The 25,708-nt window shown below is 40.9% G+C and overlaps 1 pseudogene; it reads right to left on the reverse strand.

Annotated features, from left to right (window-relative positions):
• Positions 1–15,347, reverse strand: part of LOC142046729 (uncharacterized) — a 141,358-nt pseudogene extending 126,011 nt beyond the window's left edge.
• Between the last annotated feature and the right edge of the window lie 10,361 nt (positions 15,348–25,708).

The raw sequence follows: 25,708 nt of genomic DNA on the forward strand, positions 1-25,708 counted from the left end.
GTGAGACCCCAGGCAGTAGACCAAGTCTTGCTCAGAAATACATGTATTTGCTCTCCAAACTACTGAAGGAGTTAAAGTAGCAATCTAAGTAGCAATGTAAAGGACAAATTTATCTATTTATTGCCTATTGGTCTGGCCAACACGCTGTGATGGGCACTGTCATGGGGTCCACTCACTGCTAGGGACCCTTCTCCTGGTTGCTCTAGGGATTAGCTCCTTCCAGGTGCTACACTCTTTTCTGCCTCTCATTCATGCACCCTGTAGTCTCTCTCCCTGTGAATCAGCGTGCTCTCTCTTTATAACTTAACTTTCCAGCCAGATCACTAGTCTTCCCCATCAAGGGTATTAAAGTCTCTCCATACAAAATAGCAGTCTTCCCTTTGCTGTCATGACCATGCCACCCCTCCAGTGGCTGGTAGAGGAACTGGGGCCACCCCTCTACTCTGGGTTCCAGTCCAGGGACCCTATGTTAAGTAACAGTGGTCTGTGTTCTCACAGGCCCAGATGCTCTTTCCCTGGATTCCTTCCTACGTGTTCTGGCTCCCATGTCTCTGGGTTTACCAGCCGAAACTCCCTCTTCCGAGGGAATAACTGTAGGTTACTTGGTTCTGTAGCCCCACACTCGCCTGCCTACTCTCAGGAAGTGATTGCAGATTACTTCCCCTGAAGCCCGCTTCTGTTGCCAACTTCCTGATTTTCTACCAGCCCCACCTGTTCCTTCTCAGCTGGCTCCATCTGCAATCAGCCTTTCAGTCCCTGGTTGTTCTTCAGGTGCAGCCTTTCAGGTAAATTATCCTATTTTAACCTGCTCTGCCTTGTGTGGGGTGAACAACCCATCACAGGCACTCACTGTGTATACTTTTTTTTTAACCAGTGCTTAAAGTAGAATGAACCTGATCAGTGTATTATTTTACAGATGAACATACCAGTGTAAAGATCAACCTTTCTTAGAAACAGGACTACATACAGTAATGAGGTAACAAAATTTCCTAATAGTCTATGTCAGTGGCTCTCAACCTTTCCAGACTGCTGTACCCCTTTCAGAAGTCTGATTTTTATTATGTATCAAGTTTCACTTCACTTAAAAACTACTTTCTTACAAAATCAGACCTAAAACTAGGAAAGTATCACAGCACACAATTGCTGAAAAATTGCTTACTTTCTCATTTTTGCCATATAATTATAAAATAAATCAATTGTAATATAACTTTGTACTTACTTTGCTAGTGCTTTTTATTTGCCTGGTTTTACAACAGGCTACATATATAGATGAGTTAATGTATCCCCTAGAAGATCTCTGTGTACCTCCTGGTTGAGAATCATTGGTCTGTGTAACTGTAGCCTGCAACTGCCCTGTCCAGTGCTTCTTTTTTTCTGCTCCTCAGTAGGAAGCACGTCACAAGAAATCAAAGTCTCCATGAAGAGTATAGAGGAAGTGTGGCGTCTCTATACTTCTGGAGGACTTACTCTATAGCACACCTTCCTTTTTTAGAACCATTTCTAAATTTCCCGAGTGATCTAAAACACTATTAAACTAAATTAACAAAATATAGCAAATGCAACAACTGATTTAACTCTTTACAATGTTCTTTTAGAACATTTCAGGAATCTTCCCGAACTGCTGTATTGCATATCCTCTTTATGGGCATCCTTGTGTGTAACAGACGTTTTCATCTCATAGTTAACAGGGTAATTTTTGAATTGTTTTCAACTTGTATGTCTGTTCTCACTTTACTTGTCTCAGGCAAGTTGTCAGGTATCTTTATCTGTGATCACAGAGTGAGAGAGCAAGATGACTTCTTTGATCACAGTACCTTTGACTGGCTAATACCCATATTGCCAAATTCTCGTTAGGTCCTTGTTTTGTTTTGTTTTGTTTTAATTGTGTGAGATGTCTTTTTCCCTGTATTGTAGTATTTGTCTGATTGTATTTTCCCAGTCTTTCCCTCACTATCACAGACTCTTTAGAGTTTTTTTTTGTCCCTTATCTGGTAATTGAGTATTTGTTTGTCTGTAGAGGACTTCAGTTGTGGAGGAGTTTCCACATTTCAGCAGTGTAGCTCTCAAATATAGACCTTCTTTTGTATCCATTGCCTATTTGAGCAAATTCCTCTATATGTATATTCTCCATTCAGCTGATCCATTGGCATAAGGATATATGGGACTAGATGTCTCACAATGGAGGTTGTATATTTTACCAAAGTCCAGGAATTCTGTGTTCTTGAACTGTGATCCATTTTCAATTAGAATACCATGACATGCAAATAACATATCTGACAACTGTTGGAGCTGTGGAATCTTCAAGTGTGACTACTTCTAAGAAATTAGGAAAGTAGTCCATTATATTCAAGAGATCATATCTTCCCAGACCGAGGCTGAACATGTGAATTTTGACTGTGTCCTACAAAATTACAAATTGTCTGTGCAGTATCATTGGTTCTTTCTGCTGAGAATCTCTGTACTTCTGACATGTTCCATGCTTGCTCATCCTATCTTGGATTTTACTATTCATCTCTGGCCAGAATCAAACTTAGCTAGCTTTCCTTTTTGGATTTGATCAGTCCCAGGTGACCTTCCATTCCAATATTTTCCTTCTCATCACTATGAGAACCACAATCTGTGTCCCTTTCAAGAGCATTCCTGAAATCAATGAAAGCTCATTTTTATAGTGGGAATAGGCAGATAGAAACATGGATTTTTTCTCCCATCACTTATAGCTGGTATCACTGCTTTAGCTAAAATCTTTAGCTGTTTTTCTCTCCCACATACCCTGATATATAACATATGACACTTCTATGGTGCTCACATATATGTTTACTACATGTTTCAGATCAACAGGCTGTGTACTGACACATGGAGCATAAGCTCAATGTACATTGGCCAAACCGGACAGTCTCTATGCAAAAGAATAAATGGACACAAATCTGACATCAGGAATCATAACGTTCAAAAACCAGTGGGAGAACACTTCAACCGCTCTAATACTCAGTGACAGACTTGAAGGTGGCAATTTTGCAAAAAAAAAACTTCAAAAACAGACTCCAAAGAGAGACTGCTGAACTCGAATTAATATGCAAATTAGATACAATTAACTCAAGCTTAAACAGAGACTGGGAATGGTTGGGTCATTACACTAATTGAATCTATTTCCCTATGTTAAGTTCTCCTCACACCTTCTGTAGGTCATCTTAATTATCACTTCAAAAGGTTTTTTTCTCCTACTGATGGTAGCTCATCTCAATTGATTGGACTCTTTCTCTTGGTATGCGTACTTCCACCTTTTCATGTTCTCTGTATGGATAAATATCTCCTGTCTGTGTGTTCCATTTTATGCATCTGATGAAGTGGGCTGTAGCTCACAAAATCTCATGCTGAAATAAATTCTTTAGTCTCTAAGGTGCCACAAGTACTCCTGTTCTTTTTGCGGATACAGACTAACACGGCCGCTATTCTGAAAGCTCTTGAGAGTGTGTCTGTCATTACAAAATGGTATCCAGGTTGGAACTGCAGGGTCACATCACACTTTTGTGTTTTCAGTAGTAGTATGCGTATCCTGGGTGGTGCTTAACCAAGCATCTTTTCTGTGTATTGCAATCAGTGATTTGTGATCAGTTTCTGCTTTGAAGCTACAACTCCTGACAAAGTCATGACATTTTGTACATCCAAACACCTAGTGTTTCTTTTTCAGTTTCTGCATACATTTTTTCTGTGGTTTTCATAGCTCTAGATGCTTATGGGATTGCAAACCAATCATTTCCACAACCCTGTAATAGTACCGCTCCCTGCTGCGTTCAAGTCATCTGTGGAGAATTTGACGTCTTTCAGTGACTCAAAAATTGCAGCACTGCAGCTGATGTCAGAATGTGCTTTAAATCACTGAACTCTCTTTCATGCTTTGCTTCCATGCCCATTCAATGCCCTGGTGGAGATGTTTCAGGTGAGTTGTTCAAGCAGTACAGTTAGATATGAACTTAATGACATAATTCAGTATGTCTTGTAGCCTTTGAATTTCCTTTTATCTTCTGGTCTTGGCATGTTCAGTATTGCCTGAATCCGTGATTTATTGTGCAAGATTCTCTTTGAGGTCAGTCTCTCACCCAAGTACGTAATTTCTACTATTTGAAATTGACTTTTGGCATTATTCATTTTAAGGTTATTAGATCTCGCAATTTCCAATTCTCTCCACAGTTTTCCCTGATGTTGAACAGCAGTGTCCCCTCAAATTATGATGTAATCAGTGGACATTTTCACACCTGATAGCTTCTCTAGCATCTGGCTCATTGTATCATTAAATAACTCTAGAGCTTAAAAAATATAATGTGAGCACTGTACACTTTTTATTATGTTGTAATTCAGGGGTCAGCAACCTTTAAGAAGTGGTGTGCCAGTCTTCATTTATTCACTCTAATTTAAGGTTTTGCATGTCACTAATAAATTTTAACGTTTTTAGAAGGTCTTTTTCTATAAGTCTATAATATATAACTGAACTATTGTTGTATGTAAAGTATGTAAGGTTTTTAAAATGTTTAAGAAGCTTCATTTAAAATTAAATTAAAATGCAGATCCCAACGCCCCTGGACCAGTGGCCAGGACCAGGGCAGTGTGAGTGCCTCTGAAAATCAGCTCATGTGTCGCATTCAGCACGCGTGCCATAGGTTGCCTACCCCTGTTGTAATTTAAATCAATATATTTGAAAATGTAGAAAAACATCAAAAATATTTAATATATTTCACTTGGTAATCTATTTTTTAACAGTGTAATTAAAACTGTGATTAATCATGATTAATTTTTTAAATTGTGATTAATATTTTTAGCTAATTGCATGAGTTAACTGTGATTAATTGAGAGCCCTAATTCCAGCTCACCATTTGACAGATACTGCTTCCAAAGATTGCCTTTTAGAATATGTTAAGACAGGGCTCAGCAATCTCTGGCATGTGGCTCTCCAGGGTAAGCACCCTGGCAGGCTGGGCCAGTTTGTTTACCTGCCGCGTCGGCAGGTTCAATGGATTGCAGCTCCCACTTGCCACGGTTTGCCATCTCAGACCATTGGAGGCGGCAGGAAGAGTGAGATTTCTAAAGATAAATGCAGCAATTGACCCAAGTTTAAGACTCTGAAGTGCCTTCCAAAATCTGAGATGGATGAGGTATGGAGCTTCCTTCAGAAGTCTTTAAAAGAGCAACACTCTGATGCAGAAACTACAGAACCCGAACCACCAAAAAAGAAAATCAACCTTCTGCTGGTGGCATCTGACTCAGATGATGAAAATGAAAATGTGTCAGTCCATATTATTTTGGATCGTTATCAAGCAGAACCCATCATCAGCATGGAGGTAATGCCACTTCTTGTTTCCAATGTAACTTGAAAGTGAGGATGGGCCATACACATGGTACTTTTGTAGTTGGCATCGCAAGATATTTACATGTTAGACACGCTAAAGATTCATATGCCTCTTCATGCTTTGACAATCATTCCAGAGGATACTGGGAGTTGCAGGGGGGAAGGGGAGGAGGAGGGGAGGGGCACATGCCTGCAGATGGTCAACGTCAGCAAAATGTCTCACAGCCAACAATTGCCCTTATGGGCCGCAGGTTGCCCACCACAGATGTACAGTGTATAGGAAATGTGATCGCTACACTTCCTGGAGGACTCACCCTTAGCACAGTTGGGAACTCTTACCACACTAGTCAGGAAAGAAGAGTTGTTGTGCGGCAGTGCTGTTAACACAAGCCTGGAAGAGAAGGTAAATGTCCCCTTTACTAAATTCTGCCAGGTACTGTAGTTTAGTGCTAAGACTTTGTACAAAGGGTATTTTCCTCTGTGTTGTACTGATGTGTGTCTGTGACCGTTTATTGATTGACCAAGTACTAGAGACTCTTTGGGTCTGTATTTAATACCCTCAGAACATATGAGACCGTTGCTGCTAATCTCCATAGTATAGTAATATTTTAATTCCATTTTCACAGTAGAATAAGGAGCCCGGGGGACAATAAATAAATATGAAAGGAAGTGTCCCTATTTCATACTTTGAAGTAGACAAACATAAATCTAGATTCCATAAATTCTGATAATTCCTAGCTAATAATGACTTTAACATTGCAGTAGCATAGCTCAATCCTTTTCTGAAAGAAATCAAGGGTACATTAAAAGACAACAGTTGAGTACTGTAGTGCTGCCGAAGCCAAATAACTGGGTTACATTGTTCTGAGATATGGCTGTATGTCAACACTGTTGCTCTTTCCCCACAATCATTGCAATGAATTATAGTAACACATTCAGACTTGATAAATGATATGCTCAGATTCTGCCTAAATTAAACGGACTGCAATCCACATGAGTGCAGCCACACATTAACACTGGGTCCACCATTTCCTATCTCCATCTTGGTAAATTATGTGTTTGGTGGTTGCTAGCTTGCACACATTGATTACCATTGCTGCTACAGCTTTTAACAGATATATGTCAAAGTGAAATAAAAAGTAGAACAAAACATTTTGCTGTGACAGTTCACTCTGTCCAGTTAAGTTAGATACATAGTTTTTAAAGGCAATGTTAAGAACCATTAAAACAATCATTCTGAAGAATGACGTGAAAAAATAATTATTCTTGCAATGATTTGACTAGTCTTAGCCAGCTGTACTGGTAAATAGTGAGAACAGAGGTTGGTGCAAAAGCTGTATAACTTTTACCTTTTGTAATGTTTATTGTTTTTTATTAAATTCTACTTGGAAATAATGTGATATATAAAGTCTTCAGTTAGAACAATTAATTTTAATATTATCTATATTACATGCTACACAACTAGGGATTACTTGATATTGAAATTCAAATTACTTTTGTTATCTTAGCCATGACTAAAACTGACTTTCAGCACTCTGGGTCAAAATCATATGTGTAGTTGCTTTCTTAATTTGCACAAACTACACAGTCGTGTACACAAAGCAAGCATTTATATGCACAAATGAAAATATAGCTTTGCACACTTGCAAATATCTGATTTGTGTGTGTCAATTAGGAGTACAATTGTGAACATATTTTCCCTTGTATATGTGAATTTATGGCAATATGACCCACACTGGCATCCTGAATCATTATTTATTAAAGTTTAGGAAGCAGTGTGGACTAATAGATAAGACAGTGGCATGGTAATCAGAGAACTGGGACTAACACTGACTTGCTGTGTGATGTTGGGCAAATCACTTCTGACTGATGTGCCTCAGTTTGCTCATCTGTAAAATAAAGATAATGATACTTAGACACTTTTCTAACATGCTTTGCAAACTATGGGTGAGAAACCTATATATGTGCTAAATATCTCTGTTGATTATACTGAGAATTTATTTTCAGCTAGTCAGAATAGGAAAGAATGCTGCACGGTTACAGATGCACAATTAGACTCCACCCCCCCTTCACTGATGCAAAAACCTGCACTGATTGTGGATATCTAGTTAGCATATTTGCTGTTTGCTTATTCTCAATAAATGTGCAGTATTAATATTCCTATACTTTGTTTTGACTAACAATGAATGTCAGCCAATGCAGTGTATAGATTTGTGTAATCCCTGCATAGATGTTTCTTAATCATGCAGGACCATATTGCAACAAGCCTTTATGCAGATATGGGAATGCTCATGAAGGCTCCTCAGGCTTTAGAAGGTAGGTCTATTTCAGTGCTAGTCTAAGGGGAAAGTAGAGACTACTTCCTTAATATTCCACTTGGGGCAAATGGTGCCCCAAATGAGGTAGGAGTTGGGGATAAAGAAGACCTCTGGCTTCTCCTCACTTATATGCTTTTATGCTGAGCCACCCTTCCATGCAATCCCCCTGCATACTGGGCAACTCAGAGGAGGATCTATAGATGTTAGTATGTCCGTGGTGTATGTTATAAGATGTTGTAAATACAATTTTTTACTGTAAGCAATACTAGCATATATTTTCTTCCATCACTAATGCTCTGATAGGAAATATTTTCTTTCCTAGCACAATGGGGCCATGATAGTCAAAATAACCTTCTTTAAGAAGTGGATAATATCTTACATATTTGCTGCTAATTTGCCAGCAATGCTAGCACAATTCTCAAAAATCTAATAGACACCTAGGGAACCTAATTATTATACAAGCATGTACCTGTACATGACTCTTTCCCCTTAGGCATTAACAAAAATGAAGAACAGCCATAAACTCTTTGGGAAGCATCAGGGCTGGCCCTGGCTGGATATGAGACATTGGACGGGAAGAGCCACGGATCTGAGGTGACACTGAATATATTCTATCTCAGGTCCTTGGCTGGCTGATAATTTCTCACATGCTCAAGGTCTAACTGATTGCTATATGCGGGGTTAGTACACTTTCCTCCAGGTCAGATTGGCAGTGACGCTGGGGATTTTTTTGCCTTCCTCTGCAATGTTGGACAGGTCACTTGCCAGGATTATCTGGGTCTATCTCAATCATTTCCCTGCTATTGTAGGGGCCTCAAGCACTGGTGCATCTTGGACCCTCCTATTCTCTGCTTATTTCTAGTTTCCTTTGGGCTGTAATTCTTTGGTCTAATTTCAGTTGTTGGGTTCGATGTGCAGATGCTGGGTGGTGTTGGTGGCTTGTGATATACAGGAGGTCTGACTAGATGATCTGGTGGTCCCTTCTGGCCTTAAAATCTGTGAATCTAAGTAAAAATGTTTGAATTGAAAACCAGTTTCAATTTTGTTCTTTAAGATATCACTTGGTAAAGAGATTTTTATTTGCACTTTTTAAAACTTTCAATTAAAAAAATCCTTAGGAACATCTGAAAGGGGTAGAAATCCTACTATACATACTCCAAGTGGCAGGACATATGTGTAACCCAAATTGTAAATATTTTTTTATTACTGGTTTCAACAATCTAAATATAGGGACCTTAACAGAGATGTTTAAAATTATATTTGACAATAATACTAGAAAACAAACTGTAGGGAACATTTCTGAAGTGATAGGTGGATGGGATAGATGGCTTATTTGTTCTTGTATTAATCTGCTCCCAACTTTTAAAATATGGTTTTATGGCTCAGAAAATTGGTGATACAATATAAAGACTTTCATTAATCTGAATCCAACCAAGGCTGATAGTGAAAATGGTTGCACACAGTCAAAAACTGACCTGGTTTAATTTCTATTGTTTTAGGATTTCAGTAGTTCAGAACTGATTTTGCTCTTCCTACTGCTATCCCAGGTGAAAACAGGAGGGGAAAACCAAAAGGAAAAAAGTAACCAACAATTTTCCTGAGAGTCTCAAATAGTCTACATAATAATTTGAGGTTTAAATCTCTAAATCTCTACAATTGACTTCTCACACCTCTCCATTATAGCTATAATTCAGAAAAGCACTTAAACATAAAATCAGTGGGACTTAAGCACATGCTTTAAGTCAAGCATATGCTTAAATGCTCTCCTGAATTGGGGCCTGTGCACATAACAAGTCTACGCAACCATGTATTTCTATTGCTGTTACTCTTATACTCCCTCTGTATGTTACACTAACTTGTTGTGTTTTGCTTAAATTGGCTTATAATTTGATTGTGGCAAGCACAGTCTCTTGCCAGAAGTTTGTGCAATGCCTAGAACAAAGAATCCTTGATGCCAACTGGGTTTTCTGGGCACTAATGTAATACAAATACATTAATAATAAGGAGATGAATGTGCTTGTTCTTATTTTATCCAAACCATTAGAACCAATCCCTAGTATTGCCGTCTATAAAAGAATAAACTGAGGTTTCTGCCAATAAGAATTCGTTGCTTGTCAACGATCCAAACTTCAGAGATTGGACACAAATCAAATTTGATTGACCTTCAAATCCTAGCTATTCTATCCTTGCCAATAGTCACAGTCTGTTCAACACTGTGAAAAGTTGTCAAAAAGCCATTCAAGTTTCTTGATTAAGAAACTGATCAAGTTTCTTTGCCAATACAGGGATGGAATCCATCTTGCAGAAAGAAACACCTGCTGCAGTCATATTAAAGAAGCTATTAAGTATCTATGAAATCTGGATGTAACTCTTGTGTTATAACTCTCATTCTTCTAATTTAAAATAATGCTAATGGGAGTTGAGCTTTTATCAACGGGGGCTAATATGTAAATTCAAAGACCACATATATTTTCAGAGCTTTTGGCTTTGTAATCAAATTTTGTTTTTCTTTAGTGTGAAGAGGTGGAAATATGTGACAACAATAAGAATATTTTGAGAAATCTTAAGGCCATTTAATTCCAAACAATCAAAGTAGATATTTTTAAGCCTCAGTATCACTATATATTGACAAGTATCCCCCACAAACTGGCCTCAATTAGTGCAGAAATGATGCCTGCCTCTCCATCAGCTTCACCAGGGGCCTAATTAATTAAATAAACATGGTGTGAGTTCCCTATGTAAATCAGCAGCAAACTTTCCGATGTTTAGCTAGGAATTAAATGAGATATCCAAAAGAACTAGATATCTTAAAGAATTACCTGTAAAAATTTTAGTGGGGACAGTGATTGTGAAAATGGTGCTGGAGGAGGAAGTGCAATATAAAGGGACATGAGAACTTTATGGTGGGACTGTCAAAAGAGCCTGGCTTTAATTTATTACTTGTGCAAAAGTCACAGAAACCCTTTCGAAGCCCCCATCCTATATGTCCAATAAACAATTACACGATCATATGGAGAAGAAGAAACTGGAGATGGTAGAAAGTTAAGTAAGAGTCAGAAAGTTATAACTGTGTGGCATATGGTGAATAGATCCTGATGTGAAACTACACCCTATATTTGTCATAGTGATATCATTATGATATGATTATGGCATAATTATGGTGCTTTCTGTACAAGATGGGTCATGTAAAGTGTCATTAGAAAAGTTAGGATTTGCTGAATAGGATTATCTTATTTGTATGCATGTATCCTTTTTTGGATCTGAAGTTATGGATATTGACTATGTACCTGTATTTCAAATGTGGCTCCCACTAGGCAAAATGCTTCCAGTCTAGACAGCTGGTTGTGAAAGGCCTTTTCAAGGTAATAGGCCATTAAAGGAAACAATAGCCCTTAGAACAGGGTTTTTCAAACAGGAGTTGCCACTTGTGTAGGGAAAGCCCCTGGCCCCTGTTTACCTGCCCCGTCCACAGGTCCGGCTAATTGTGGCTCCCACTGGCCACGGATCGCTGTTCCGGGCCAATGGAGGCTGCTGCTATCTATCTATCTATCTATCTATCTATCTATCTATCTATCTCCTTTGCTGCCAACCATATGTCAAATAAGATTTATAGAATTTACAAAGTTGCTGTAGCATATTTTGCTGACAAAAAGAGTAAACAGGCTTTATATCAGGGGTCTCAAACACCCGGCCCATGAGGTTATTTACTGCAGCCCGTGAGCTCCTCGCAGCCCCCTTTCCGTCCTTCCCCAGTGTTTACCTAGAGTGACTCTGGCCTGACGCGTACTGGGGCTGTCATGGTATAATTCCCAAATCTAAACCTTAGCATCCAAAATATGGGTACCAGCATGAATCCTCTAAGCTTAATTACCAGCTTAGATTCTGTAGTGCTGCCACCAATCAGGACTTAGGGTAGAGCCCTTGATAAGCTCTGGTCTCCCCCAAAAACCTTCCCTGGGGACCCCAAGACTCAGATTTCTTGAGTCTCACAACAAAGGGGAATAAACCATTCCCTTCCCCTTCCCCTCTTCCTCCCAGATTCTTCCCGCCCTGGGTTCACTAGGAGAGGTAGACAGATTCAAGCTCCATGGATCTAAACAAAGAGATTCTCCTCACCCAGAAGTAATACAGATTCAAGCTCCATGAATCTAACACAAAGAGATAAACACAGAGAGCAGGTTTTCCCTCCACCCTGTCTTCTTCCTCCCACAAATTCCCTGGTGAGTGCAGACTCCCTTCCCTGGAGTCTTACCCAAGATAACCAAAAGATCAATTAGATTCTAAAAAAGAGGAAAACTTTAATAAAAGAAGGAAAAACATAAAAATTGTCTCTGTAATCAAGATGAAATATTACAGGGTCTTTTAGCTTATAGACAATAGAAAGAAAGCTTTCTCCAGCAGAAATACAATTTAAGATACTTCCAGCAAATACACATCTGCAAATAAAGAAGAACAATTTAAAAGACTATAACCGCCTTTTTACTTACTTACTATTCTGAATAGATAAGAAACTGTAGCAGGGAGATTGGCAGAAACTTGGTTGTACCTCTAGTCCTGTCCAGGACCCAGAGAGAACAAAGCCAAACCCAAAAACCACAAACAAAGGCTTCCCTCCCTTGAGATTTGAAAGTATCTTATTTCCTGATTGGTTCTCTGGTCAGGTGTTGTTTGTTAACCCTTTCCAGGTGAAAGAGACATTAACCCTTAGCTATCTGTTTATGACAGGGGCAAAGGCAGGCTCCCTGCCTGCCTGCCCTGCCCCCATGCTGCTCCGGGAAGCGTCCAGAAAGTGGGAAAGACGGGGCACAGAGGTCTGTGTGTTGTTCTTGCTTATGCACCACCCCCAGCAGCTCCCATTGGCCACATTCCCCATTCCCAGCCAATGGGAGCTGCTGGGGGCTGTGCCTGAAGCAACAGCAACACACAGACCCCTGTGCCCCTTTTCCCCCAGGCTGTGGACGCTTCCCTGAGCAGCACGAGGGCAGGGAGCCTACCCTGCTCCCGGTTCACATTGGGCCAGAGCCCGCCCCCTGAACCCATCCTGTAGCCCAACCCCCTGCATTGAGCCCCTTGCCACACCCCGCACCCCTCCTGCACTCCAATGCCCTGCCCTGATCCCCCTGCCGCACCCCAACTCCCTTCCCTGAGCACCCCGCCACACGTCACACCTGACCCCTGCCGAGCCCCTTGCTGCATCCTGCACCCCGATCCCCTGCCCTGAGCCCCGTGCCGCATCCCTGTTGCAGACCAACCTCCAGCCCTAAGCCCCTTGCCATACTCTGCTCCCCTCCTGTACCCTAACCCTCTGCCCTGAGCCCCTTGCCTCACCCTGCACCATGACCCCATGCTGCACACCTCACCCCTCCTGCACCCCACACCCCAACTCTCTGCCCTGAGCGCCCACCACACCCCACACCCCTCCTGCACTTCCTGGGGGCAGGGATGGGGTGGAGTTGGGGTGGGGATTTCGGGAAAGGGATTGGAATGGGGACAGGGAAGGAGTGGGAAGAGGCGGGGCAGGGATGGGGCCTCATGAACGGGGTGGAGTGCGGGCGGGGCCAAGGGTGGCGGGGAGGAGGTGTCAGTAATGTGGTCCTTGGGCCAATGTACTAGTCTTCATGTGGCCTTCTTGGTGATTTGAGTTTGAGACCCCTGCTTTACATACTGGCTAAGATAGAGGTACCAGTATGGTGGGATGCTATATTTATTTTGTAATTCAAAATATGCTTCATTCTTGTTGGAGAAAGGACAGATAATAACTAAGTGTAGTTATACCTAATGAAGTGATTATAAAAATCATAACATTGGTGGTTCCAAATTTAGTTTCTCTATAGATCAGTTCTGTAAGTCATTTTGGGTTTTGAAAACAAGTTGTGTTGATTCTGCCTTACGTTATCATCAGTTTAGGAGAGGGAAAAAGATTTTATTAATTAATGCAGAACAGAATCCAGTCCATTTTTATGTATTGGTATGGGTTTGGCTAACAATAGTAATGACTTGGGATTAGTCAGTAAAGTAAGAACATGCAACCGAAGGTATGTCTACACTACGAAATTAGGTCAATTTAATATGTCGATATTTTAGAAATTGATTTGATACAGTTGATTGTGTGTGTGTCCCCACTTAAGACCATTAAGACCATTAAGTTGGCGGTGTGCATCCACAGTACCGAGGCTAGTGTCAATTTTCGGAGCATTGCACTGTGGTAGCTATCCCACAATTCCCACGGTCTCCGCCGCTCATTAGAATTCTGGGTTGATCTCCCAATGCCTGATGGAGCAAAAACATTGTCACGGGTGGTCCTGGGTATGTGTTGTCAGCCCCCTGCTCCCGCCCCCCATGAAAGCAATGGCAAAAAATCGTTTCTCGCCTTTTTTTTCCTGGGTTACTCATGCAGACGACATACCACGGCAAGCATGGAGCCTGCTCAGCTCACCGTCACTTCTCCTGGGTGCTGCTGGAAGATGAGGTACTGCAGTGTTACACAGCAGCAACTCCTTGCCTTTGCAAGTTAGCGAAGACGGTTAGCAGCCATATTGTACCGTCTGCTGCTATCTCCTGGTTCCTCCTGACCGGCCTCGGTGAGGTCAGCTGGGAGCTCCTGGGCAGACCTGGGTGCTTCTGATTGGCCTCGCTGAGGTCAGTCGGGGATGCCTGGACATAAATGGAAGTGACTCCAGGTCATTCTCTTCTTTAAGTTTCATCTAATGGAGATTCAGTCCTGCCTGGCATATCAAGCAAGCCTACCAAAGAACCAGAGAGGCAAACGGCTGCTCCGGGTCAGAGCCCCAGACATGCTGCTTCTATGATGAGCTGCATGCCATTCTAGGGGGTGCCCCTACAACAACCCCACCCCTGTACTTCCCTCCTCCCTCACCCCTTCAAGGCTACCTTGGCAGTTGTGCCCCCAATTTGTGTGATGAATTAATAAAGAATGCATGAATTTGAAACAATGACTTTATTGCCTCTTCGAGCGGAAATCAAAGCGGGGAGGGGAGGACAGTTGGCTTACAGGGAAATAGAGTGAACCACGATCTGTACTTGCTCAGCCTATATTTGAACTGCTTCTTACTACTGTTCAGGCTTCAAGAGCCATGGGAGCAAGGGGTAGGCTGGGGTAGGTATGACTGTGTGGTGCTGCTGACTGGGAGAATAGCCTGAGGCTCTCCACCTTCTACGTCTGAGAGCCTGCCTTCGGTGGATTGGGAGGGTATTGGCTCCAGGGTGATAAACAGTTCCTGGCTGTCAGGAAAAATGGTTTCTCTGCTTGCTTGCTGCGTGCTATCTTCAACCTCCTCCTCCTCATCATTTTCCTCATCCTCCAAATCCACATCTCTGTTGTGTGAGAATCCGTTGATGGAGTCCACACACAGGGTTGGGGTAGTTGTACAGGCACCCCGTAGAATGGCATGTGGCTATCACAGAAGCGGTATGTCTGGGGATCTGACCCAGAGTGGCCGTTTTTTTTGGTAGGCTTGCCTCAGCTCCTGAAGTTTCATGTGGCACTGCTGGGGGTCCCTATTATAGCCTCTGTCCTTCATGCCCTGGGAGATTTTTTGAAATGTTTTGGCATTTCATCTTTTAGCACTGAGTTCTGATATCACAGATTCATCTCCCCATACAGCAATCAGATCCAGTACCTCCTGCTCTGTCCATGCTGGATTTCTTTTGCGATTCTGGGACTTCATGGTCACCTGTGCTGATCAGAGCTCCACGGTGGCCAAACAGGAAATTAAATTCAAAAGTTCTTGGGGCTTTTCCTGTCTACCTGGCCAGTGCATCTGAGTTGAGAGAGCTGTCCAAGGTGCTCACAATGTAGCACTCTGAGATAGCTCCCAGAGGCCAATGCCATCAAATTGTGTCCGCACTACCCCAAATTCGACCCAGAAGGGTCGATTTCAGTGCTAATCCCCTCATCAGGGAAAAGTACAGAAATCGATTTTAAGAGCCCTGTAAGTCGACAAAAATAGTTTTGTTGTGTGGACAATTGTAGGATTAAATCGATCTAATGCTACTAAATTTGACCTAAACTCGTAGTGTAGACCACAGCTGAGACACACAGGAAGTGGATAGATTATAGACAAAAAAATATAGGAAGTAGATATGCTGAACGAGAAGGACACAGTTTTCCATAGTGACTTTTTAAAATCACAACCACTCTTCTTTTGCTTGGAGGAGGAAAAAATAGAAAAAAAAAGACATTTATTAAACAGTAATTTGATTGCTTAAAACATTTAAAAGGTCTTTATATTTTCCAACCTTTTGCATTTCTTGAAGACTGATGGAACTTAAACTTTCAACAAACTAGTGGTGCATGAAAAAGGAATTTAATTTCATGTGTGGTCATAGACATTCATAAGAATTTATTTTCACTATAGACATGCACCCAACGGAATGGGTATTCACCCATGAAAGCTCATGCTCCAATACGTTTGTTAGTCTATAAGATGCCACAGGACTCTTTGCTGTTATTTTCACTATAGGTATTCTCTTTTTCAGTCATGGTACTTTGTTTTGTTTTCTTTCTCTCTCTCTCCACAATCCACTTAACTTGTTTCATACCCGAAGATCAGGGCTGTAAACAGGAGCAGCCACCCAGGGCTCAAAGCCATGGGGGTAGAAAAATGGGGCTGTATGTGGGAGTAGGGCATGTGGGGTCATGGACACCCTAGATTTCTGCCTTCTATTCAGCAGAGGTTTTCAAATTGTGGGGAACTCTCCCTAGGTGGGCACATCTGCACAGTTTGAAACTATTGCCTCCTGCCAAAAGCCAGTGGATCAGAAGCTTGTGGGAGCCATTTGGGCCCCTTGCTCTCTGCATTGTGGGAGCCGGGGCACTGGATAGCTGCCTGACAGCCCTCCCTGCCCTGCTCCCTGAGCTGGCCCACCTTTGCACAGTTGGTCGCTCCTCAGGCAAGGTGGGTGTCACAGCTCTAAGCTGCGCCCTGGAAAACTCTTGCCTCTCCCCCAAAGGAGCTGGTGCTGACTGGTGACACCCACTGAAGTCGTGCCCTACCCATGAAGCCCAGCTGCCATGAGATGCTCCTGAGGTCCTCCCCGAGAAAGGCACTCTACTATCTTGATGTTGCCCTGGGGCTCATGCCCTAGCACTGCCCTGGCCACTGACACTCGCACCAGTGGGCCAGGCTGCTCCTACCAGCTTCAGATGTGCCAACTCTTGACAGGAGGCAACAGTTTTCAAACTGTGTTAAAAGGAAGACAGAAATCTGGGGAGCACATGACCCTATGTGCCCCTTGCATATTGCCTCTTTGGGGTGCAAATATACTTGCTCGTCCTGGGCACTAATATGCCTACTTATGGCTATGCCCAAGATATCTGGTGGTTCTGAGGATGTTAGCACTTGCAAATATCAAGTGAATAGTTTGGTTAATATTCATTATTGTTACCAATTCAATACGGAAAATGCCACAAATTCACTAACAGCTTGGTTGTCTGTTTTCTGTTCCTAAATTTAAAGTGTAATATAAACTAATGCTTATTTTCAGAGCCAGACTTGTAGATCCCGAGGCCAGAGGGGACCATTGTGATCATTTAGTCTGACCTCCTGTATAACAACCAAAGAACTTCACTAAAATAATTCCTAGGGTATATCTTTTAGTAAAACATACAGCCCTGAGTTAAAAATTTTCAGTAATGGAGATGATACTATCATCCTTGGTAAGGTGTCCTAATGGTTAATTAGTCATATAGTTAAAAATTTACACCTTATTTCCAGTCTGAATTTGTCTAGTAAATTTGAACTTCAAGGCACTGGATTGCCATATACATTTCACTGCTAGATTGAAGAGCCCATTATTAAATATTTGTTCCTCATGTAGATACATAGAGACAGTAATCAAGTCACCTTTAACTTTCTTGTTCTTCGGCTAAATAGGTTGAGCTCCTTGAGTCTATCACTAAAAGGCATGTTTTCTCGTCCTTTAATCATTCTTGTGGATCTTCTCTGAACTATCTCCAACTTATCAACATCCTCCTTGAATTGTGGACATCAGAACTGGACACAGTATTCCAGCAGAAGTCATGACAGTGCCAAATATGCTCCTGCATGAGATTTTCCTGTTTCTGCATCCAAGGATTGAATTAAGCCTTTTGGCCACAGTACCATACTGGGAGCTCATGTTCAGCTGATTATTCACCATGACCCCAAAATATTTTTCAGAGTCAATGTTTTCCAGGAGAGCATCCCTCATCCTTTAAGTATGGACTACATTCTTTGTTCCTAGATGAACACATTTACGTTTAACAGCATTATAACACATATTGGTTCTTGATTCCAAATTACCAAGCAATTCAGATTTTTCCACAGTCCTGACCTCTCTTCTTCATTAATTACCATTCTACCAATTTTTTATCATCTGCAAACTTTATCAGCAGTGATTTTATGTTTTCTTCCATGTCATTTTGGTTAAAAATTTTACGTAGTGTAGGACTAAAAAACAATGCCTGCAGGATTCCACTAGAAACACACCTGTTAGATTATGATTTCCAATTTCCAATTACATTTTGAGACCTACCCCATCTAGCCAGCTTTTAATTCATTTAATGCATGCTGTATACATTTTATAAATGTGATTTTAAATCTATCTTTCTAAATTTAATCAAATGGTATGTGGCACCAAGTTAAAGTTTATTATATCAACGCTGTTATCTTTATCAACCAAACTTGTAAGCTCATCAAAAAAGGTCTCAAGTTAATTTGACAGTATTTATTTTACATAAACTCATGTTGATTGAGATTTATTATATTGCCCTCTGATTCTTTACTAATTGAAACCTGTATAAGTCTCTCCATTATCTTGCCCCGGATCAATGTCAGACTCTCAGGCTTATAATTTATCCAGGTCATTCCATTTAACCTTTTTAAATATTGGCACAACATTAGCTTTCTTCCAGTCTTCTGGAACTTCCTCAGTGTTGATGCATAACCACTTGTAATGGGGTGTACAAATCATATACCAGCCAGGTAAAGATTAATGACTCGCTATGGATGTAAGCATCCTAACTCCACCACATCTACATGGTATGCCAGAGCTGGAACAAAAGCCTAAAAAGAGGAAATAACTCACTTAATGGCAGCCCTGGGAGCAGAACAGATTTTGAATCCTCAGCTCTTGAAGAACAGTGTGGCTGAGAACAGGGCCAATGTGGGGATAAGATAATAGTGTTTGGAGGAAGGATTTGGATTTATTAGGAACTTGGGAACCTTTTGGGAAAGGAAGAATTTATACAGGAAGGATGGCTTCCACCTGAACCAAAACAGAGCTAGATTGCTGGCATGTAAAATTAAAAAAGTAATAGAGGCTGTGGGAAGCACGAAGGAGCACACAGTTCAGATAGAGATATCCCGTAATGGAGTATTTAATAAAGGATATATCCTGTATCATAGTAAGGAGGAGAGTATATAAGTTAATAAAATATGGGTAGGAAATGAAGAGAAACAGTCAAACCAAAAAAAAGTCCCATTCAATTACATCACATGATGGCAGACAGCTAAATATTGTGCAATTTTAAGAGCTTGTACATAAATTTAGAATGCTAAATACTAAGGGCTAGTCTACACTGGCAACGCCAAAGCACTGCCATGGTCGCCAGCGCTTTAACGTGCATTGTGTGATCGCAATGCAGTGCTGGTGCTCCCAGTGCTCAAACAAACCACCTCCACGAGGGAAGTAGCTAGCAGCGCTGGAACACTGTCTACAGTGGCACTTTACAGTGATGAAACTTGCTGTGCTCAGGAGGGTGTTTTTTCACACCCCTAAGTGAGATAGTTGCAGCACTGTGTCGGAGAAAAACTCAGTTCTCGCTTTTTGTTTGGGTGCAGTAAAATCAAATACTTTATTATTTCTCCAGCAATTGCAATAGAGGGAGGGAGTGCCCTAGGACACTGGGTTGCCCCAGTCCCGGACAGGTCTCTCAACAGGTAAACAATTACAGCAAGCATTTATACCTTTGGTTACAACAAATAACAAGCAATAATACAGACAATAATGAGCAACAGCTGCATTTTGTTTATACATAGGCCATCCTGCTATCTTATTTTCCTCACTTCTGGGTGCCAGTCTAAGTATTTGATTATCAATGCAAGGTCATGATAACTTCTCACACAGTTCTTTCCTACTCTTCTCACACTATCCTCACTTCTACAAATCTCACGTCATTAGGGTTACAGCTGGCCTAACTCTTGCTAACAGACTGACATGCATTAAGATCCCCTACAAATCCTTGTCAATTCTTTCCCTTCTTCCACATTTGTAAAGTGCCAATGTAGACAAGCCCTAAAATGGGTGAACTTGAGAACCTGGTATTAAATGAGAATATTGACATAATATGAATCATAGAAACTTGATGGAACAATGCTAATCAGTGGGATACAGTAATACCAGGGTACAAAATATATAGGAATGACAGAGTAGGTCGTGCTGATGGGAGAATAGCAGTATATGTGAAAGAAAACATAGAATCAAATGCAGTAAAGAAACCTGTATCGATATGGAAAGAAATTCCATGTTTCAATAATAAGAGAATAGTAGCAGGAATATAATACCTAACCACCTGACCAGGATGATGAGGTTGATTGTGAAATGCTTGGGTGTTTACAAAAGTTACAAAAACAGAAAAGCCAATAATAATGGGAGACTTCAATCATCCCAGTATTGACTGGCCACATGTCATCTCAGGATGGGATGCAGAGATAAAATTTCTAGACACCATTAATAACTGCTTCTTGGAGCAGTTAGTCCTGGTACCCATAAGGGGAAAGGCAATTCCTGATTTGGTCCTAAGTGGCACACACAATCTGGTCCATGCTGTGAACATAACTGAACTGTTCGGTAATAGTGACCATAATGTAATTAAATTTAACATCCTGGTGTGTGTGTGTGGTGGAGGGGTATCAAAGTAATCCACAATATCATTTAACTTCAAAAAGGGGAAAATGAGAAAGCTACTTAAGTGGAAAATAAAAGGAACAGTCACAAGAGTGAAATGCCTGCAAGTTGCAGAGAAACTTTTTAAAAACACAATCACAGAGGGACAATCTAATCCCCCTTGGGGATTTCCAATCCACTGTTTCAGGACTTCCCCAAGACAATTCTAGTCTCTCCTCAATATTACAAGGTAAGCCAAGGTTCTCACACAGGGGTCACCGCTTGTGTAGGGAAAGCCCCTGGTGGGCTCTCTGCTTCCAGCAGCCCCCATTGGCCCGGAGCAGCGATCCGTGGCCAGTGGGAGCCGCGATCAGCTGGACCTTCGGACAGGGCAGGTAAACACACTGGCCCAACCCAGCTCGCCAGGGGCTTTCCCTGCACATGCGGCAACCCCTGTTTGAGAAACCCTGAGGTAGGCCAAGGTGGCCAACAGTTGCACTCCTGTTGTGGGTTAGAGCTGCACATCTCTGTGTATGCAGTGCAGGTAAAGGGGAGAGCCTGATGCATCGAGAAAGTCTAGTATATCTCTATTACATCTCATCTTTTACTCCTATGTCAGATAAAAAATAAAGATCAGGAGGGTATGGGTCAATTGCTCAGTGGAGAAAGTGAGCCGGTAACAGAAGATTATAGGAAAGCAGAGCTGTTCAAAGCCTACTTTGCTTCAGTCTTCTCAAAAAAAATAACATGCGACTGGATGACCAACAAAGTTACCATAGGGAATAAAGGAAGGGATGCAGATCAGGAAAAGTAAAAAATATGTCAGAAATTGTCTGACTAATTTGAATGAATTCAGGTCAGTGGGACTGAAGGAACTAGCTAAAGATATCTCAGAGCCACTGGCATTAATATTTGAAAACTCATGGTTGACAGGAGAGGTCCCAGAAGACTAGAGAAAGGCTAACATAGTGCTCATGTTTAAAAAGGGGGGAAAGAACTAGCTTGGGAACTATAGAACATTCAGCCTGATCTTGATACCTGGGAAGATACTAGAGAAATTTATAACACATTCAATTTGTGAAAACCTGGAGGATGAAAGGTTAACACCTAATTTAGATTCCATAATTTGTATGTATAATTTGGATTATGTTTTCTATTGTACATTATTTTGCATTTATCAACGTTGAATTTCATCTGTCATTTTGTTGTCCAGCTACCCAGTTTTGTGATATCCCTTTGTAATTCTTTGCAGTTAGCTTTGGACATAACTAGCTTGAGTAATTTTGTATAATTCATAAATTTTGTCACCTCACTATTTACCCCTTTTCTAGATCATTTATGTATATTTAGTATAACCCAGGTTTTGATATAGATCCTTGGAAGACCCCGTGTTTTTACCTTCTCTGTTGCGAAAACTGACCATTTATTCGTACTCTTTGTTCATATATTTTGTTATTCAGTTACTGATCCAGGAGAAGACCTTCTGTTGTCACCCCAAGAAGAGTTTTGGGGTCCCAGAGTAGCCCTTCTGTTGCTTAATTCCAGGTTCCCCAGATGTTAACCTATTAATCTGTTCCTGCAAGGTAAAAGGAGGGGGCCCACCTTAGTTTACCAAGGATCTCCATACGCCCTTAAGGAAACTCCCCAGAAGAGAGCAGATCTGTTCACTCCTGGGAGGACGCGGATACAGCCCTCTGCTCAAAGGATTAACTCTCAGGCTGTACTTTTCCAAAACAAAGTGTTTTCTTTATTTAGTGTAGCTAATTTTTCCTAATACAATTAATCTAAAATCTAAATTAAAACATAAACTGTCATAAACAGATGGTTAAGGGTTAATGATTAATGTCTTTTTTACCTGTAAAGGGTTAAGAAGCTCAGTGCACCTGGCACCTGGCTGACACCTGACCAGAGGACCAATGGGGGGACAAGATACTTTCAAATCTCGGCGGAGGGAAGTCTTTGTTTGTGTTGTTTGTTTTGTTCATTGTTCGCTCTTGGGGCTAAGAGGGACCAGACGTACACCCAGACTTTCCCAATCTTTCTGAATCAGTCTTTCATGTTTCAAAATTGTAAGTATAGCCAGGTGGATTAGACTTATGTTTGTTTTCTTAACTTGTAAATGTGTCTTTTGCTGGAAGGATTTTTACCTCTGTTTGCTGTAACTTTGAATCTCAGGCTGGGATGGGGGAAGTCCCTCTAGGCTATATGAATCTGAGTATCGTGTATGCATTTTCCATCCTGATTTTACAGAGATAATTTTTACCTTTTCTTTCTTTAATTAAAAGCTTTCTTTTTAAGAACCTGATTGATTTTTCCTTGTTTTGGAATCCAAGGGATTGAGTCTGAACTCACCAGGGAGTTGATGGGGGAAAGGAAGGGAATGGTTAATTCCTCTTTGTTTTAAGATCCGGAGTTTGGATCTATGTAGCTTCTGATGCAACCCAGGGAGGGAAAGTCTGGGGGGGAAAGGAGGGCGGATGGTTTATTTCTTCTATTTAAGACCCAAGCTTTGGGTCTTGGGTTCCCAGGGAGGTTTGGGGGAATAGGAAGTGTGCCAAACACTATATTTTGGCTGGTGCAGTGTACCAAATTATAAGCTAGTAATTAAGCTTAAAAGTGATCATGCAGGTCCCCACTTTTTGGACTCTAAAGTTCAAAGTGGGAAAAAAACCTTGACATAAACATAAATCCCTTAGCAGAGGTATACAAGTTAAAATATGCAATACTGTAATGTTATACAGTTGAAATGGCTTAAGAGATTATGTTCTGCACATGATGATCAGTCATATGCAGAACACTGAGAGCAATCAAACTCTAAACTTTACATATAGTAACAAATGTACACACACAGACATCCAACTTTATTATCACAAGCATACACATTCATTAACCCTACTTCTGTTCTATATCCTATATTATGGCTGGCTCTCTGCAGTCTTCTCTCTCCCTCTGTTCTGTCAGAGTCCTTCTCCTCTGTCCCAGCAACACTGCTGCTGCCACCTTGCAATTTCTTCTTCCTTCAGGTCTTCTTCCTTGCTATTCTTTTGTCTTTTAGGTTTCTCTGATCTTCTTCTCCTCCTTCTCCTGTTCCTAGCCAACTCACTTTTGCCTGCCTTATATACAGTTTTTGGCCTGTTCTGATTTGCTTATTTTTTAAACCTTAGCATTAGCAAATCTGCCCATCACCTTCAGACTCTCTCTGATTGGTCCATACTTATAAACCAATCATAACTGCAGAAATATGGTGAGCCTCGCATGTTTTTGGACTGAATATGACTAACTGACAGCTCTCTGCAGTTTTGTAGTAACCTTTCCCTAATCTCAGCCCAAACCCTGCTTAGGCTGAACTGCTTAGAACTACTATCTCACTGTTCTTGGCTGAACTGCTTAGAACTACTATCTCACTGTTCTTGGTTGTATGTCAACACTGATCGCACACTTAGAATTACCAAACTTTAAAATTATAAACCATCACCTTATTTCTTTAATAGATACTTATTTGTTAATTTATGCATCTTAATGTTATGCTCTACTGCTGCCATCCTGTTTCTTACCAATTTAATTACATTTTATTTAATTTTCCCCCCTATTTTCAGTTAATGGTGACAAAGCAGTGTTTTTGAATGCTGTGCTAGGAAACAAAATAAAGTCGCTCAAAATCTTTCATATCACCCTCTTATCCTATGACTGATCATTTTGATTAAGAGTCTTTGATAAGTGACCTTGTCAAAGGCTTTCTGAAAGTCCAGGTACTGATGGGTTTTCTCCATGGTACTCTTGCTTCTCCAGGACAAGAGGGAACCCCAGTAGTTGAACCTGAATACCTGGGAGAAGAAGTGACATTCTACCCTTATCTTCCAGTTGGGGGGCATGACCAGAGGAGCCTCTGGTTTGTGTAGGGTGTCAGATTGCCTTAAACTGACCCCTCTGATACTTAAACTGACCTTGTTTGATCTATCAAATACCAAATATACTTGGGGCTAACCTTTTCCTTACACAAATATAAAATAGCAGTGAAGTCAATAGAGTTATGCTAGCTGAGGATTAGGTCTAATGCTGTACAATGAAAGCGGAGAAATATGTAATCTATTCTTTTCCTACATTGACATTGCTGTTGCTCTTTCACCTTGAACAATTCTAATGTGATTTAAAGACTAAGGACCATGTTGTGCCTTTGGCTCCACTGGAGTATGATTTCTCCCAGTTCTTTCCTCAGATACTGCAGCTCCACGATGTTCCCAACACAGGGAAGTTTCTACAAAGCACAACCACATCTTTCACAAAGTGATATAGAACCTATTATCCAGGTCCATCAGTGAAATGCAGTCAGCTATTTAGTACAACACAGTAAATGTATAATGGCACAAAACAACACTATCTATTACTTTAAGACATAATGTAAAAAATAGTATGGCAACGGAAACAAGGGAATTTGGTTCTGATCCTGCACCCAAGTCAAGTCAAAGGCGTCACTCCCAGTAAAGAAAGGAGAATATAGTATCAGTTTTGAATTGGGCATTCAATGCTGCTACTAGGCTAAAGCTCTAGTTTTCATGACAACAGAAGTCTTTTCTTTTTGATTCTGATGTCAAACATCACATTCTTCTAAAAAATTATAAAATATCAAGTCATCATCTTCTAGTTGTCTTGTAAGTGGCAAAGATTTTTAACTATGTAAGTCCAAATCCTTAGCTGTTGTTAGTCAAAATAGCTTCATTGATTTCAGTGGAATGAAACTGATTTACATTAGCTGAGGATGTGATCTATATTTATTAATTTTCTCATACTGGTTTCTGATCCTTCTTTCATTCTGCCCCTTATACTCATTATCTCCTTGTTCATCAATAGATCAACTCTCTTTTCTTTTGTAACACTCCTGAAAATGCGTTTCCACAAAGACACTCAATATTAATTAAACAACAAAAGAAATGTTAAGAAAAGAATCTTTGTTCTATATATTTCAAAAGTGCAAATGTTTGTGCAACTTTGAAATGAATTCAAATTCTGTTTTGTTGTTTGTTTTTGTTGGTGCATTAAGGCAGTGTTTCCCAAACTTGTGATGTCGCTTGTTTAGAGAAAGCCCCTGGTGGGCCGCTCTGGTTTGTTTACCTGCTGCATCTGCAGGTCTAGCCGATTGTGGCTCCCACTGGCCACAGTTTGC

This window comes from Chelonoidis abingdonii, chromosome 1 (genome assembly GCF_003597395.2).
Source record: "Chelonoidis abingdonii isolate Lonesome George chromosome 1, CheloAbing_2.0, whole genome shotgun sequence".
Taxonomy (NCBI): Eukaryota; Metazoa; Chordata; order Testudines; family Testudinidae; genus Chelonoidis; species Chelonoidis abingdonii.